The 14,639-nt window shown below is 40.5% G+C and overlaps 1 long non-coding RNA gene across 4 annotated transcripts in view; it reads right to left on the reverse strand.

The window, feature by feature from the left end:
- Nucleotides 1-290: 290 nt before the first annotated feature.
- Nucleotides 291-14,639, reverse strand: part of LOC140849288 (uncharacterized) — a 39,644-nt gene continuing 25,295 nt past the window's right edge. Inside the window, exons 3-5 of one of the 4 annotated variants that reach the window (XR_012131017.1) lie at nt 13,225-13,338; nt 4,416-10,224; nt 294-4,267 (exon numbers count right to left, since the gene is read on the reverse strand). This is a non-coding gene — a long non-coding RNA (uncharacterized lncRNA). Of the gene's footprint in view, nt 4,268-4,415; nt 13,339-13,374; nt 13,564-14,639 lie in introns of those variants that run through there. The other 3 variants (XR_012131016.1, XR_012131018.1, XR_012131019.1) reach the window with 3 other exon arrangements.

The raw sequence follows: 14,639 nt of genomic DNA on the forward strand, positions 1-14,639 counted from the left end.
ATCACAATCCCAATTTTATAGATGTGAGGAATGGGCAGTGCACAGTAGTTAAGCATCTTGCCCATGGTCATACTGAGTGAGTGGCTGATAGTTTCAACTCATTCAAACTCCCTTTCAATTTAATTTTGTTTTGCAAGTGCCTCCTAGTTAACAACTCAAAATGAAATTTATACCCCATCTTAAGTTTACGAAAACATACTTGATTTCAAGCATATATCCTCAACCTTTAATGGTCATTTGTTAGTTCTTATATGAAAAGACATTTATTCTTTTTTTTTTTTGAGAGGGCATCTCTCATATTTATTGATCATATGATTGTTAACAACAATAAAATTCTGTATAGAGGACTCAATGCACAATCATTAATCAACCCCAAGCCTAATTCTCAACAGTCTCCAATCTTCTGAAGCATAACGAACAAGTTCTTACATGGTGAACAAGTTCTTACACAGTGAATAAGTTCTTACATGGTGAACAGTGCAAGGGCAGTCATCACAGAAACTTTCGGTTTTGATCACGCATCATGAACTATAAACAATCAGGTCAAATATGAATATTCGTTTGATTTTTATACTTGATTTATATGTAAATCCCACATTTCTCTCCTATTATTATTATTAATATTTTTTTAATAAAATGCTGAAGTGGTAGGTAGATGCAAGATAAAGGTAGAAAACATAGTTTAGTGCTGTAAGAGGGCAAATGTAGATGATCAGGTCTGTGCCTATAGACTAAGTATTAATCCAAGCTAGACAAGGGCAGCAAAACATCCACGGATGCAGAAGATTTCTCTCAAAACAGGGGGGGTGAGGTTCTAAGCCTCACCTCTGTTGATCCCCAATTTCTCACCTGTTGGCCCCCCTGCAACTGTGCCTGTCTTAGGTTGTTCCTCTCTTGAGGAATCTTACCCGTCTCTGGCTAACCAGTCATCTTCCGGGGCCATACAGGGAAATGTAAAGTTGGTAAGTGAGAGAGAAGCAATATTCTTTGAAAAGGTTAGCTTTTTACTTCTTTGCAGATTTATGCCCTGTGGCTTCTATGCCCAGCATTTGCCATGAGGTATCTTTACCACTTGGAAGAATTATGATACTCAGTAATTTCGATATGAGGCACAAATTCTACTTAAGGGTTGTAATTAGGAAGGAAGAAGAAAAGCTTTAGAAGTAGCAGACGGAAGAAAACATGGGAAGATTGATTATTTCTTTGACACATCTTCTTGTAGTGTAACATAGCATGTATAGGTTTTAAACTACTAATTAAATTGCATGCACACATTAACATAATAGGAATACAGCTACATAACCAAAGCAGACCTACAATTACCAGCCATATCCAGTGAAACCAAGAAAACCAGTTAGGCACCCTAGGCATTTGTGAAAACTTATCAATTATATGATGGATATTGTCTCACTGAATTTGAATAGTTTGAGAAAAATCAGACAAATTAAAACAACACATTCCTGGGAACTGTTCACATCCCATATGTTCTTTTAACAGTAGATAGTCTATAGTCGCAAGATTTTGGAGCACTGCAACTTGCACTTCTCCTAATTCTTGGTTGAGTTCCGACAGTATAGATCCAGTCAAATTTGTTGTTTCACTGTATGCACAGGCCAGCTTAGATATCTCCTTCGTCATTCCAATGGCAAGTCCAGGAACTGGTAGGATGAATGTAGCTACAACTGCAACAGTGCCAGGATCTTTGTTGAAGTTTTTTGATGATCATCTTCTGGAATGACTCTTCCAGAGAATGTTGATGTTGGAAGTTCTTCTTCATATCGTATCTTAATTCGTTTTCTGGGTAGCCAAATTAGGCTTTGATCCTCTGTATAAACACAAACAAACCCTTTGCCCACCCTTTGATATGACCTTTATACCATTGTGAAGAACTTATTGGAGATCACCACACAGGAACTGCTTTTTTTTTTTTAAGAGAAAGGAATATTATCAGAAAAATGTACTTCCATAGCTGATCATCTGACACCCTTTAAATGATCAAAATTAAGGATATTTAAAGCATGCATTAATCGGTGATTTGCAGGTGGTTTTATCCTATCAGGGAGTAATCCCCCTTTTCTTTCTTTTTTTTTTTTTTTGTTATCATTAATCTACGATTACATGAAGAATATTATGTTTACTAGGCTCTCCCCTATACCAGGTCCCCCCCACAACCCCTTTACAGTCACTGTCCATCAGCATAGCAAAATGTTGTAGAATCACTATGTTGTTCAATTTTTATTCCTCACCAAAACAAGCAATAAGATAGCAATATCCATAACTTCAAGCATGTAGAATACATAAAGAGAGTGTAAGATATTTCCTTCTAAATAATTATCATAACCCACTACGACCCTATATAGTTTCAGGTTTTAGAAACATTATAAAATTATGACCTGCTATTACTTGGTCTTGTATCAAGCCTATACAGAGAGCACAACTTTGCTTCAGAAAAGGACAATAAGCATGTTTTATCCCCTTATGAAAGACAAGGGAGTTTCCTGACAAGCATTAGAATCACTAAATCCAAGTTGCTCTACAGTCTAGGGTAAGGTTAGGACTGAAAAGTGGGATAAAACTCAAAGTGTCATCTTTCCTGTTTAGCAGGGTGGGGGTAATGGCAAGAGGGCTCAAGATGAAAGAATGCTGTGAACTATAGAATGTGGGTGAGAGAGGGCTTGTCTTTTTTTAAAACTGAGTGACTCAGTTTTGTTTTTGTTTTTGAGAGGGCATCTCTCATATTTATTGATCAAATGGTTGTTAACAATAAAATTCTGTATAGGGGGGTCAATGCTCAATGTACAGTCATTAATCCATCTCAAGCCTAGTTCTCTTCAGTCTCCAATCTTCTGAAGCATAACATACAAGTTCTTACATGGTGAACGAATTCTTACATAGTGAATAAGTTCTTACATGGTGAACAGTACAAAGGCATTCATCACAGAAACTTTCGGTTTTGATCACGCATTATAAACTATAAACAATCAGGTCAAATATGAATATTCGTTTGATTTTTATACTTGATTTATATGTGGATCCCACATTTCTCCCTTTATTATTTTTATTTTTAATAAACTGCTGAAGTGGTAGGTAGACACAAGATAAAGGTAGAAAACATAGTTTAGTGTTGTAAGAGAGCAATTGTAGATGATCAGGTGTGTGCCTGTAGACAATGTGCTAATCCGAGCTAGACAAGAGCAATAAAACATCCATGGATGCAGAAACTTTCTCTCAACACGGGGGGGGGGGGGTGAGGTTCTAAGCTTCACCACTGTTGTTCCCCAATTTCTCACCTGATAGCCCCCCTGCGACTGTGTGTCTTAGGTTGTTCCTCCCTTGAGGAATCTTACCCGTCTCTGGCTAACCAGTCATCTTCCGGGGCCATACAGGGAAATGTAAAGTTGGTAAGTGAGAGAGAAGCAATATTCTTTGAAAAGGTTAGCTTTTTACTTCTTTGCAGATTTATGCCCTGTGGCTTCTATGCCCAGCACTTGTCTCAAGGTATCTTTACCACCTGGAGGAATTATGATACTCGGTAAATTCGATATGAGGCACGAATTCTATTTAAGGGTTGTAATTAGGAAGGAAGAAGAAAAGCTATAGAGGTAGCATATGGAAGAAAACATGGGAGGATTGATTATTTCTTTAACATATCTTCTTGTAGAGTACCTTAAGCATGTATAGGTTTTAAACTACTAACCTGCACACACATATTAACATAATAGGAATACGGTGACATAAACAAAGCAAATCTATAATTACCAGCCATCTCCAGTGAAGCCAAGAAAACCATTTAGGCACCCTAGGCATTTGTGAAAATTTGTCTATGATATGATGGATATTGTCCAACTGTACTTGAACAGTCTGAGAGAAGTCAGACAAATTAAAGCAGCCCATTTCTGGGATCTGTTCACATCCTGTATGTTCTTTTAACCGTAGATAGTCTATAGTCGTAAGATTTTGGAGCGCTACAACTTGCACCCCTCCCAACTCCTGATTGAGTTCCAACAGTACAGATCCGGTCAAATTCGTTGTCCCACTGTATGCACATGCCAGCCTAGACATCTCCCTCCTCATTCCAATGGCAAGTCCAGGAAATGGGGTGGACGCAGCCACAACCGCAGCATCGCACGGATCCCTGTGGAGGCTTTTTGATGATCATCCCCTGGCATGAGTCCTCCAGAGAGTGCTGATGCCGGAAGCTCCTCCTCATATCGTAGTGACTCAGTTTTTTAAAGGGAAAAAAGTTGGATTCTTTATGTAAAAATACCTTGAACAGGAAACAAAAGCAAAAATGAACAAGTGGGACTATATCAAACTAAAAGGCTTCTGTACAGCAAAGGACACCATCAGAACAAAAAGGCATCCTACAGTATGGGAGAATACATTAATAAATTACATATCTGAAATTTCTTTACCTGCAAGATAAATTTGAGAATTGTGGAAGTCTAATGAATGTTCTTTTTGGTTTATTTATTTATTTTTTTAAGTTTTCCAATATTGCTCTTTGGCTCTTGGAAGGAAATGAATGTGTCTTCCACTGTCATTTTCTGGCTGATGACTTTGAAAAGTTATCGTTCAAGGTTGGGTTGAAAGTTCTCACCCGTATATATGTGGAAAGAAAACAAACAGCTGCACACATCATGATCATGAGTTACATATGTCTGTACAGTGCTGTGACACCAAGAAGTAGGGTTAAAATAGGAGCCAACTTAATTAACTGTAATCCCAATACCAAGTGCATAGGTTCCAATTTTTTAAATTAATGCATCAAAAATCTGGATACAAAGTCCATGTTAGAAATAGTCAAATTCTGGGAAAAAAGCAGACAGTTAGCAGGAGTCCATTAGGAACTTGGGCTAAAGATGTGCAAACTAGAATTAACATTTTGAAATGTGTACATTGGGGCAAAATTAATGGCACAAAGAGGCAGATCCTCAACGAAAAGGAGATTGTTTAGGGACCTTGTATTTTCAGTGACACCTGGTACTGCTGTCTCCTCAGCATAAATGAATCTTAGGCTGCTCAACTAGTTTGTTGCCTTTCAGCTTAATAGTATGTGAGATTATCCACCAGTGTGTATCATTCATTCACATGTTTGACGATGAGCTATTTTAATGCCCACTTTTTAAAAAATGAAATTTGAATGGCCTTGCCTATATTTGGGAAACCACCTGGAAAACCAAAAATAATAAATAACATAAAGAAGAAGAAAAAAGTTTGCTTATCAAGCCCAGCTTTGACAATCTAGCTTTGTCCCTTTGGGTATAACAGCCAATTCATTAGAATATGAGGACCCATTATTGAACTGACACTGAAAAATTCCAAGTCAGAGTTGTGGTAAAGGAGATTTTTACATCAAATAGGAGGTCATCTGCAAGTGTAAGATTCTTTGAGTCTCTTTGAGGGGTTACTATTCCAAACCACCCTAAAAATCATGTTTTGATGAAATCTCTATAGAAGGTGCACCTTGCCAAGAAAATCCAGTTAGTATATATATCCCACTTGAAACTGACATGATTTTTAAAAATTATTTTTAATTTGTGAAACAGTGCAGGTTCACAATCTTTAGCTGCAGTTGTGAAATCCAAAGAGCATGAAAAAAATACATGCACACCAAGTAACTCCTTTGGCAGCAAAATCTGAGCTAATATGAAATCATTTGGAGTTAAACCCGATCAGAGCAGATATGAAGCTAGAGATAGCATTATTTACCTCACTTGTGAATATTCATAAATTTTATTGCAGAAATATGTGTGGATTATGGAACACCAACTGAGACCCTACCTATCATATCACATATGATCTAAGCATCCTATTACTTTCTTGTATTTGAATAATGCCATATTCTGAAACAAATCTAGCCCCAGTGATTTTGGGAAAGGGATTATAGACCTTTACATAGAACTATAGACATATAAGAATCCATCTTATAAGTTTGCTATATTATAACAGGCTTTTTGAAAATATAACTTTGAATCGTAAGGGTATAAATTAAACCACAGCTATATCTAAAACTACGTAAAGTCAAGGTATAGTGAATTCTGTTTCGTTGGGCTTTCAAGTTTCTAATATGTGCATTTGTTTGACCCTTTATTTCCCACTGTGAACCTGACTCAGTGCTGCTCGATCTTCTGCTGATTCAAATATGGATGATATTTGTAAGCTGCTCCGAAGTACAGGTTATTCCAGCCAACCAGGAGCCAAGAGACCACCCAACTATCCTGAGAGTTATTTCCAGAGAGTGCCTATCAATGACGCCTTCATCAGTATGGTCATTGGCCGACTAAGATCTGACGACGTTTACAGTCAGGTGGAGATTAAAGCTGTTAAGATCTTAATGATCCAAAAGACTGCTTTCCCTTTCCTCTTCAATTACTCCTTCCCTTCTTTCTTCCTTTAAAGAGTAAAAGCAACTAAAAACTATCTAAAACCTTTTGAACTGTGCTATGGGATAATAGAGGAAACAGGGATGTTAATTTGGGCAGAATTGGAGATTCAGGGAGGAGATGGGATTTGAGTTATATTTGAAAGATGCTGCATTCTTTTAGTCATTCATTCAAGAAATGGTTACTGAGTGTGCATTAGATGCCTGTCTGTGTGCTCGGTGCTGGGGATCCATCGCTGATGAAGGCAAGCCATACCCGTAATGAGCTTGTAATAAAGATAGAAGACAGAGAGCTAAAGGGATTACAGTAAAGCAAGACGAGTGTTATCTAAGGGGAAGCACGGGGTGCCATGAAGTATATAACAGGGCCGGCAAGATTGCGACAGGTGACAAAGGGGACATTTAGGGCAGTCCGAGCAAAGGAGGCAGCACAAGCAGGGCTGTAAAGATCCTGCAGCATTTGTAAGTCATCTCCCTTTCCTCTCCAGTATATGTATCATTCACTTACTTAAAAGGATGAGAAAATTATCATTTGACTATTTTTCTGAAATGAACATAATTTTATGTATTTTATATACTTTCTTACTAGAAGAGAATAAAGAACTGTACCTGTGATAATTTATATTGTATACTTGTGATAATTTATGATAGACTGTTATTAATCACAGTGAGTACGTGCTCTGTGCAATTGTTTAGGTAGCCTGTTTTTCGTATGAATAAGTTAAGTGTAAAAAAGAGACCTTTTTTTCCCTTTTTTTTAAGACAACTTAAAGTCAGGAGCTACCTGCAAATCCCAGGTCTCCATAATACTTGTGGACATTTATTCAGAACCCAGTATAAACCAGAATCATTGGAGTCAAAGATTCCTAACGCAGGAGGTTATGGAGCCTGGGGACACATCAGTATTTAGAAGACAGGCAGACGAGCAGCCAGCAGAGCACAGCGAGGAGAGGACCCGTTGCCCAGAGGATTGAAGTGGGAGTGTGACAAGGAGGCCACCGAACTGAGTGACGGTGAGGGTGTGAGTGACCCCAGGAAATCCCAGGAGTGATGGTGGAGGCCAAGCTTCAGGAAGTGGGCAAATGGCAGCAGAGAGATGAGTCTGTGAGTTCCGAGAGATTGGCTGTGATGGGAAAGACAGAGACATGTGCTAGTGAGAGACATGGGGTTCAAACTTTTTCCTTTTTCTTAAGGAAGACTTTGAATTTGGAAGAAAGATGACATTATGTGGTTGGAGAGGAGAGGGAAGGCCCTGGTTACACTGCATCCCTTATAATACCACAGTCTGAGAATTGCATCTGGTGCCCAGGACCCTCAAAGGAGGTGGCTTGTGAGAGACTGATAGGCCCCAGGACTGGGTCATTTATTTGGCACCTGTATACATTTAGATGTTGTAACAGCTCCCTCCTCCGGGTGATCCAGGTCTCGGCGTATCCTTTGCCTGAGCATCGCAGCACGGCCATGCTGTATGTGATTCTCTACTTTGAACCTTCCATCCTTCACACCCATCAAGCAAAAGTGAGGGAGATAGTGGATAAATACTTTCCAGATAATTGGGCAAGTATTACTATTGATCTGTCTTTTCTCTACAATGAGGTTGTTGCAGAACTGACTTTGTATTCTTTTGGCCTTTAACTCAGAGGTCAAAATGTTGTAAATAAGGAGACAAAATTACTGGCAAAATTACTTTAAGTGTGTTGAGAATTTTATAAATCATAACATGAAGAAGAAAAAAATCTGAGTAAAATTTCCTGACCAACCTACTGGTTTTTCTCTTAAATGGATACTTTGAAGGTCAAACTATGCATTAAAATATATCTTGCCTTAGCTACTGAGATTATAACTGTTATGTAAGCATTTCTTTGTTCTTTTCTATTTTATGAATCTAAACCATCAGAGTTTATCTAATTTGTCATTTTATGAATAAGAATTTCACTTTTATAATGTTTTATCCCTATGTTAATGTTGATGGGGCTGCTGAAGTGTAAATACTGCAGGAATATGCTGTAACTTTTTAAATGTTTCACTTAAAAGCAGTAATTCTTAAAGGAATAGAACTGACTTAACACACTTAATTTATATGAAATATTCTCTTTGCGCATAGAACTTTAACAAAGTACAGTGAATCAGATCATTTTGTAATTCAGGTAGCAGATTTTCCTTCACTTCTTCCCAGCCATTGAATCACAGATTACCTATGATAAGGGACCTGGATGAGGAGCTTTCCTGGGGAGGACACAGCCTACACAGAGGAGGTGATGCTTTCTATCCAACTAAGAGTGCGTCACACTCATGGGCTAGCAGTTGAACAACCTAGGGGAAAACTCTGGTAGTCTAACTTCATTTGCGTAAGCATAATTAAAGAAGTTTTGACCACAATGTTATAATCAGAAACGGAAGCGCCTTTAATATTAAGAAAGGTCAAAATCCTGTTACATAATGTTTACAAGATGTACTACTTTAAAAAAAACACCCTGGCACATGGAAATAAAGGAGTTAAAAAAAAGATATGTCAGGCAAGTGGCATCCAATAAAAAGCTAGTGAGAAATAATAATATCACACCACAGAGAATTTTAAAGAAAACACATTAATAGGGACAAAGAAGGATCATATGTGTGTGTCATATTAAAAAGAATAATCCACACTCAGTAACATACTCAAAATATATAAAGTGTGAAAACTCAGAATAATGTGGAAAATTTGATTTTTTTCCTTAATGATAGGAAATTTTAATGTACTTCTTTTCTATATATAATCCTGCTCCCCCCAAAATACATAATGGATGTTCCATGTGTATTTGAAAAGTTGAATATGCATTGGATCACGAAGGAAGTCAAAAATTCAACAAAGTTAAAAAAACCAGTGTTAGACTAGGGACTATATTCTCCTGCCATAGTGCATTTGAATTAGAAACCAAAATTAAAAAGATATTTTTAATGTTTGGAAATACATATACTCCCAAATAACTTACATTAAAGAGGAAATCACAATGTAAATGAAAAAATACTAAGACTTGCACCGTATCAGAATGCTACACAGTGAAGCTTATAGGAAATGACTATAACTTGAAGGTGAATACAGAAACTTAAATTCACTTACTTGAAAAAAATTAAAATTAAATGGGTTAGATATTAAGCTTAAGAAGTTAGAAAAGGCAGAGTAAAAGGAAGTTGATAATATACGAGCAGAAAATTTATTGAACTAGACAAAAAGGAAATGAGATCAATACAGCAAAAGCTATTTTGAAAAATGTAATAAAATAGATATTTATTTGGTAAAACTGACTACAGAGAGAGAGCAAGAGAGAAATTTCAATATATTAAGTTGGAAAAAGAAGACCTAGGACAAAGAATTTTTAAAAGTATAAGAAAACCTATGAACAACTTTATGCCAGTACATTTGAAAACTCTGCGAAATGGACAAGCTTTTTAAAATTATAACTACCAAATATGAGTCAGGAAGAAAAACAAAACATGACTAGTCCAGTAACTATGAAAGAAATGGACTTGGTGATCAAATCTCAGTGCCTAATCCACTCCCACCAAAAAGAAAGAATCACCAGGCCACAGGAATTCACAGGTAAGTCTTGGCAGAGCTTCACTGGCTCCCCAGCTTTAGACACACTGAAGTGGGTAGGTACAGAACTGCAAAAATAATGCTGTTTCCTCCAGTCAAGGGATTTTTACAACTTGAACTCGGGACCCCTTGAAATCTCTACCTTCAAGGGGTCAGTGAGGTCAAAACTGTCTTCATAATAAATTAAGACATTCTTTGCCATTTTGCTCTCATTTCTTCCCCAGCATACAGGGCAATTCCAGAGGCCACGTGACAAGTGAACCTGCAGTAGAAACAGAATGTAAATCCAGCTGTCTTCAGTTAAGCCAGACATTACAGAGACTTGAAAAAATATCAGAACAATGCCAGTCTTTTCACAAATATTTTTGGGAAAACTTGAGGTTTTTTTCCTTTGTTGTTAAAAAAATATGTATGTTAGCATGTAAAACAAAAATTTATGTTGTTTTTTTTTTCCTGAGGGCTTTTTTTAAGTTATTAATTGAACATTTAATGGTGCTGTAGGGCCAATTATTATCCTTTTATAGGTGGGGAAACTGAGGTGTGAAGACATTTAGTTACTTGCCCAGGGCTACACCACAGGCAGTGCTGGGCTGGACCCCAGCAGGCTCTTTACCCGCCAGGGGATTTCTAACGACCCGCAGAGCCTACATCCAATGGTGGAGCCAGACTGAAGTCCCTGATTCGTTTCTCCTCCCTTCTTTCCAGCGGTCCCTCGCGCGGGCTGTCCTGAGAGCACCACCCCCACCCCACCCCCTGCTCCTGGAGTCTCTGCCCCATATCCTCCCCTTTCTCAGTCCCCTCTCTCCTTCTGTGGAAGCATATCCTCAAATAACATTCTCAGGAAGGTAGATCAGAGGAAATGCGAGTCCTTGTGTGGCAGAAGCAGCCACAGCATCCCCTGTCCCAGCACCCTGGCTGGCCCTCGGCAACAGGACTTCCCCTTATTCACATCAAGAGACAGGGTCCCTTTCTTCCCCCGGACGCTGTGGTAGCGTCGGGATTCACTCGGGTCGGAGGGCTCTTAATGACACGTCGTGAACAGCGGACTGAACAATGCTGGTGTGCGGCCTTGACCTCTGTTTCTGCTCTGAGAACCGCTTCTGTGCCGGGAGGTGCGGACTTGCTCTAGGGAGGCCCGCGTCATCCTGGCTGGCCACCAGCAGCCTGGAGGTGGGGTGAAAAGCCCAACAAGACCTGCGGTAAACAGCCCCCGGGGCCAGCCAAGGCACAAAGCCTCAGGCCAGGTCAAGGGTGTCTCGGTCACTACGTTTTGGGGTGGTTGTCAGGTGGGAGTAGGCAGGGAGACAGCTCACAGGCCCGGAACCTTCTTACGCTTGCTGGATGGCAGGCTGGGGGGTGCTCGGCGGGCGTTTCCCCCTTGGGAGTCCGCTGGGGGCCGTGCGGTCCGCAGCTGCCCTGAGCAGGCCACGAGCCACGGCTGGTCTTGTTAATGTCGGCACGCGTGTTTTACATTTCTGAGGTATTGCTCGTTCGGGAGCCCCCGGTTCTTTTTTCAGAGCACGCAGTTCTGTTTTAGGGGCAAAGTGGCTTTGCAGGGAGGGGGCTTTGGGGTCCTGCATTTTCTCTTTTTTCTTTGTGGGTTTTTTTTTCTTTTCAGTCGTGGGACCTCCTAGCAGGCACTGTCTTCGGGGTCTGGTCTGCTCTCCTTTCCGCTCCTGTATGCGAGGGAGGTCGGAGGTCAGGAGGAACCCCCAACACGCTCTGTCCCCGTTAACTTCCAGAGCTGTCCGAACATCCGAACCTCAGGCCCCTGCAAGGAAGTCCTCTTGCCTCTGAGCAGACCGGTCCTGCTGTCGCTCTGCCATCTGGAGGGACAGCTGGGGGAGCCCCCGTGTCACCTGCCGTCCTGCCCTTGTGCCCCCCTCTCTGTGATGCTGGATCGGGGCGGCCATGCCAGGCCATCCCTGATCGGCCTGTTTTCTGGCCCTCGCTTCATCCCCACCCAGCCGTCCTGCCAAGTCAGTCCTGACCTCCGCCAGGAGTTGGTCAGTCCCTTGTCTTCAGACTGTTATTTCTCCTGTCCTCTTTGCCACATGAGGCAGATATGCTGCAGGGGCTGCAGGTGGACGGCTCACCAAGAGGCCATGGTGTGACGGGCCACAAGCTGGGCTGGCTGGACACGTGGGGCCCCTGCCTGTGGAGGCCCGTCTGGCCTAGGGCCGGGCGGCACCTGGCAGCCTGTCACTACAGCTCTGGCTGGAAATGAACCAGGAGGGGCTGCATCCGGAGCCCAGCGCAGGCATCAGCTGCAGAGCCAGCTCGGGGTCCACTCGGCCATTGGAGGGAGGCACCCCCGGCCTCTACCCTGTCGCCCCTTTCTGGAGTCTCATGGTTCTCAGCACGTGCACAGCTCAGAGCATCCCTCTAGGGCTGACCTGGGGCGGCAGCCAAGGAAGGCTCCCCGGAGGACCCTGAGGCAGGGAGGCCCCAGGAGGCCGGTAGGGGAGCGGCAGGGTGTGGGGGCTGAGTCCTGCGCCCCATGCCTCCCAGCCTGCCAGGGGCCAGCAGAGGCCCAGAGATGTTTGATGAGGAGAGAGAAGAGGTCCATGTTTAGTGTTATTTTAAATTAATAATTTTTTCTTAATTTCTCAGTTTTAATGTGTAATATGATAAATATTATTCACTATAACCCCCATTTAAAGAAAAATTCTTTGGGGTCCTCAGTAACTTTTTAAGGGCTGAGATTAAAATATTTGAGCTCTAGTCAACGTCTCTGCTTTTTTTCCAACCTTGATTTAGCATTTTTCCATGAATTAGTAGCAACAATTCATTCTTGCTCCAAAGTGTTCCTAAGGAAGAACTCTCACCTATTATGTATTTTGAAACCCTTAGTTCTTCAGGGATGGAGTTTAAACTGGAAGGAGGGGGCAATGTCTTCTCTAATTTTGCCTTGAAGTGAGTAGGTATTTAACAAATACTGAATGAGTGTCTCCTCTTTCAGGTAATTAGTATTTACATGGGGATCACAGTGAATCTAGCAGATGCTTGGGAACCTTACAAAGCTGCAAAAACTGCTTTAAACAATACTCTAGACCTTTCAAATGTCAGAGAACAGGTAGGTCTGGCTAATCGAGAAGGATTCTGTAAAAACTGTAAGCCTGCTTTCTGGGGTAGGAAATGAGTTAAGTACATTTCCCAAGGAATTTGGGTGATGTCCACATAGACATTTCAGTGCAATGATTAATGAAAGGTGAATTTTTCACATCCAAATAAGATAGGTGATTACAGGTTTTTAACTTACGTGAGTATTTGTAAATGAGAGACTTGGGTTCTAAGGAGGAGTCAGCATCCTAAGATGAATCAGTAGGTCATATGGCTCCAGTTGGCTTCACTTATTCTTGTTAAACACCTTCTCCTATGGATAGAAGTGCTTTCACAATGAGCTGGAATTTTAGTCTTTTCATTAGTAGGACAAATGTTGAGGATGGTAACCGAAGGTGTACAACATGCCCTACCATGCCCTGTCATTGTAATTTCAGTTCATTTCTGATGTGCAAAATAAGCAGCAAGACTCAAGACATTGATCTCTAAATGGCTGCATTCTGTCCCTTTGATTAGCGCACAAGGCAGAAGAAAATACCTGAGTAAACAGAGGAATAAAAAATAAAGCCTTTTAATAGGGAAATACCCTTGACATTTCTAAACAGTTGCCTTCCTCAGCCTGGCTGCCTGAGTTTTTCAGTTTCTAGTGGGGATGGAGCAATATTGACTCAACTTCAGCATGTTTTATTCAAATAACTTGAATTCCATAAATAATTCACAAAAGACAGTATCACCGTTGGCATATCTCCTAGAAATATATTAGAGAAAGTGTCACTTCCTATGCTTACTGGCATCATAGCATTAATTTTTCATTACTTAAATTACTTTCTAAAACTGCAATTGCTTATTGGCAACATTTTAAGAGGTTCTCAAAGTCTTCTGATGAAACACCTTATAATAGTTTTAAACTAAACTGACTAGGTTAAGGCTGTTTTAACATTTAACTCTTGCTTCAGGTAAAGCAGACAACCAAATTTTTAAAAGGCTGGTTTGAAAATTCAGTTTTGCCCTCCCGCAGTGTACTTTGTCAAGCTTTCCTATGCCTGCAGAAGTCTCATCTCCTGAGGTTTCTGCTCTGCTCTGCTCTCTCATCGGCAATAACAGGGAGAAAGGCAATCGAGCTGCTCCCTTTATGTCTCTTTTCTGTCCAAGTTAAGAATAGAAAGGGTCCTAGGAACCGCTTGATTCTCTTCTCCAGTTTACATTTGAAGAAACCAACATGCAAAGGTTAAATCTGAATTCACACCAATAGTTAATGTAAGCACAGCCAGAATTCGGATTTAGAGTTCTCTTAATTCTAAGTCCAGTGCTCTTTCAAAAGTGTCCAATAAACCACTCGCCTTTGAGCCTTATCCACTGTAGCCTGTATGTTACTCATCTCATGTAGAAATGTTATCTGTCAAGGGATCAATTTGAATGTGATTCACTTTCAAGATAAATAATTTTCTTTTTTCATGTAATTCAAGTTTTTTTTTAATTTTCAAAGGCAAGCAGATATGCAACTATCAGTGAAAGAGTACATGCTCAAGTGCAACAATTTCTGAAAGGTTATTTGAGGGAGGAGATGGTTCTGGACAATATCCCAAGGCTTCTGAACTGCCTGAGAGACTGAAA

The sequence above is a fragment of the Manis javanica genome, chromosome 4 (genome assembly GCF_040802235.1).
Source record: "Manis javanica isolate MJ-LG chromosome 4, MJ_LKY, whole genome shotgun sequence".
Lineage (NCBI taxonomy): Eukaryota > Metazoa > Chordata > Mammalia > Pholidota > Manidae > Manis > Manis javanica.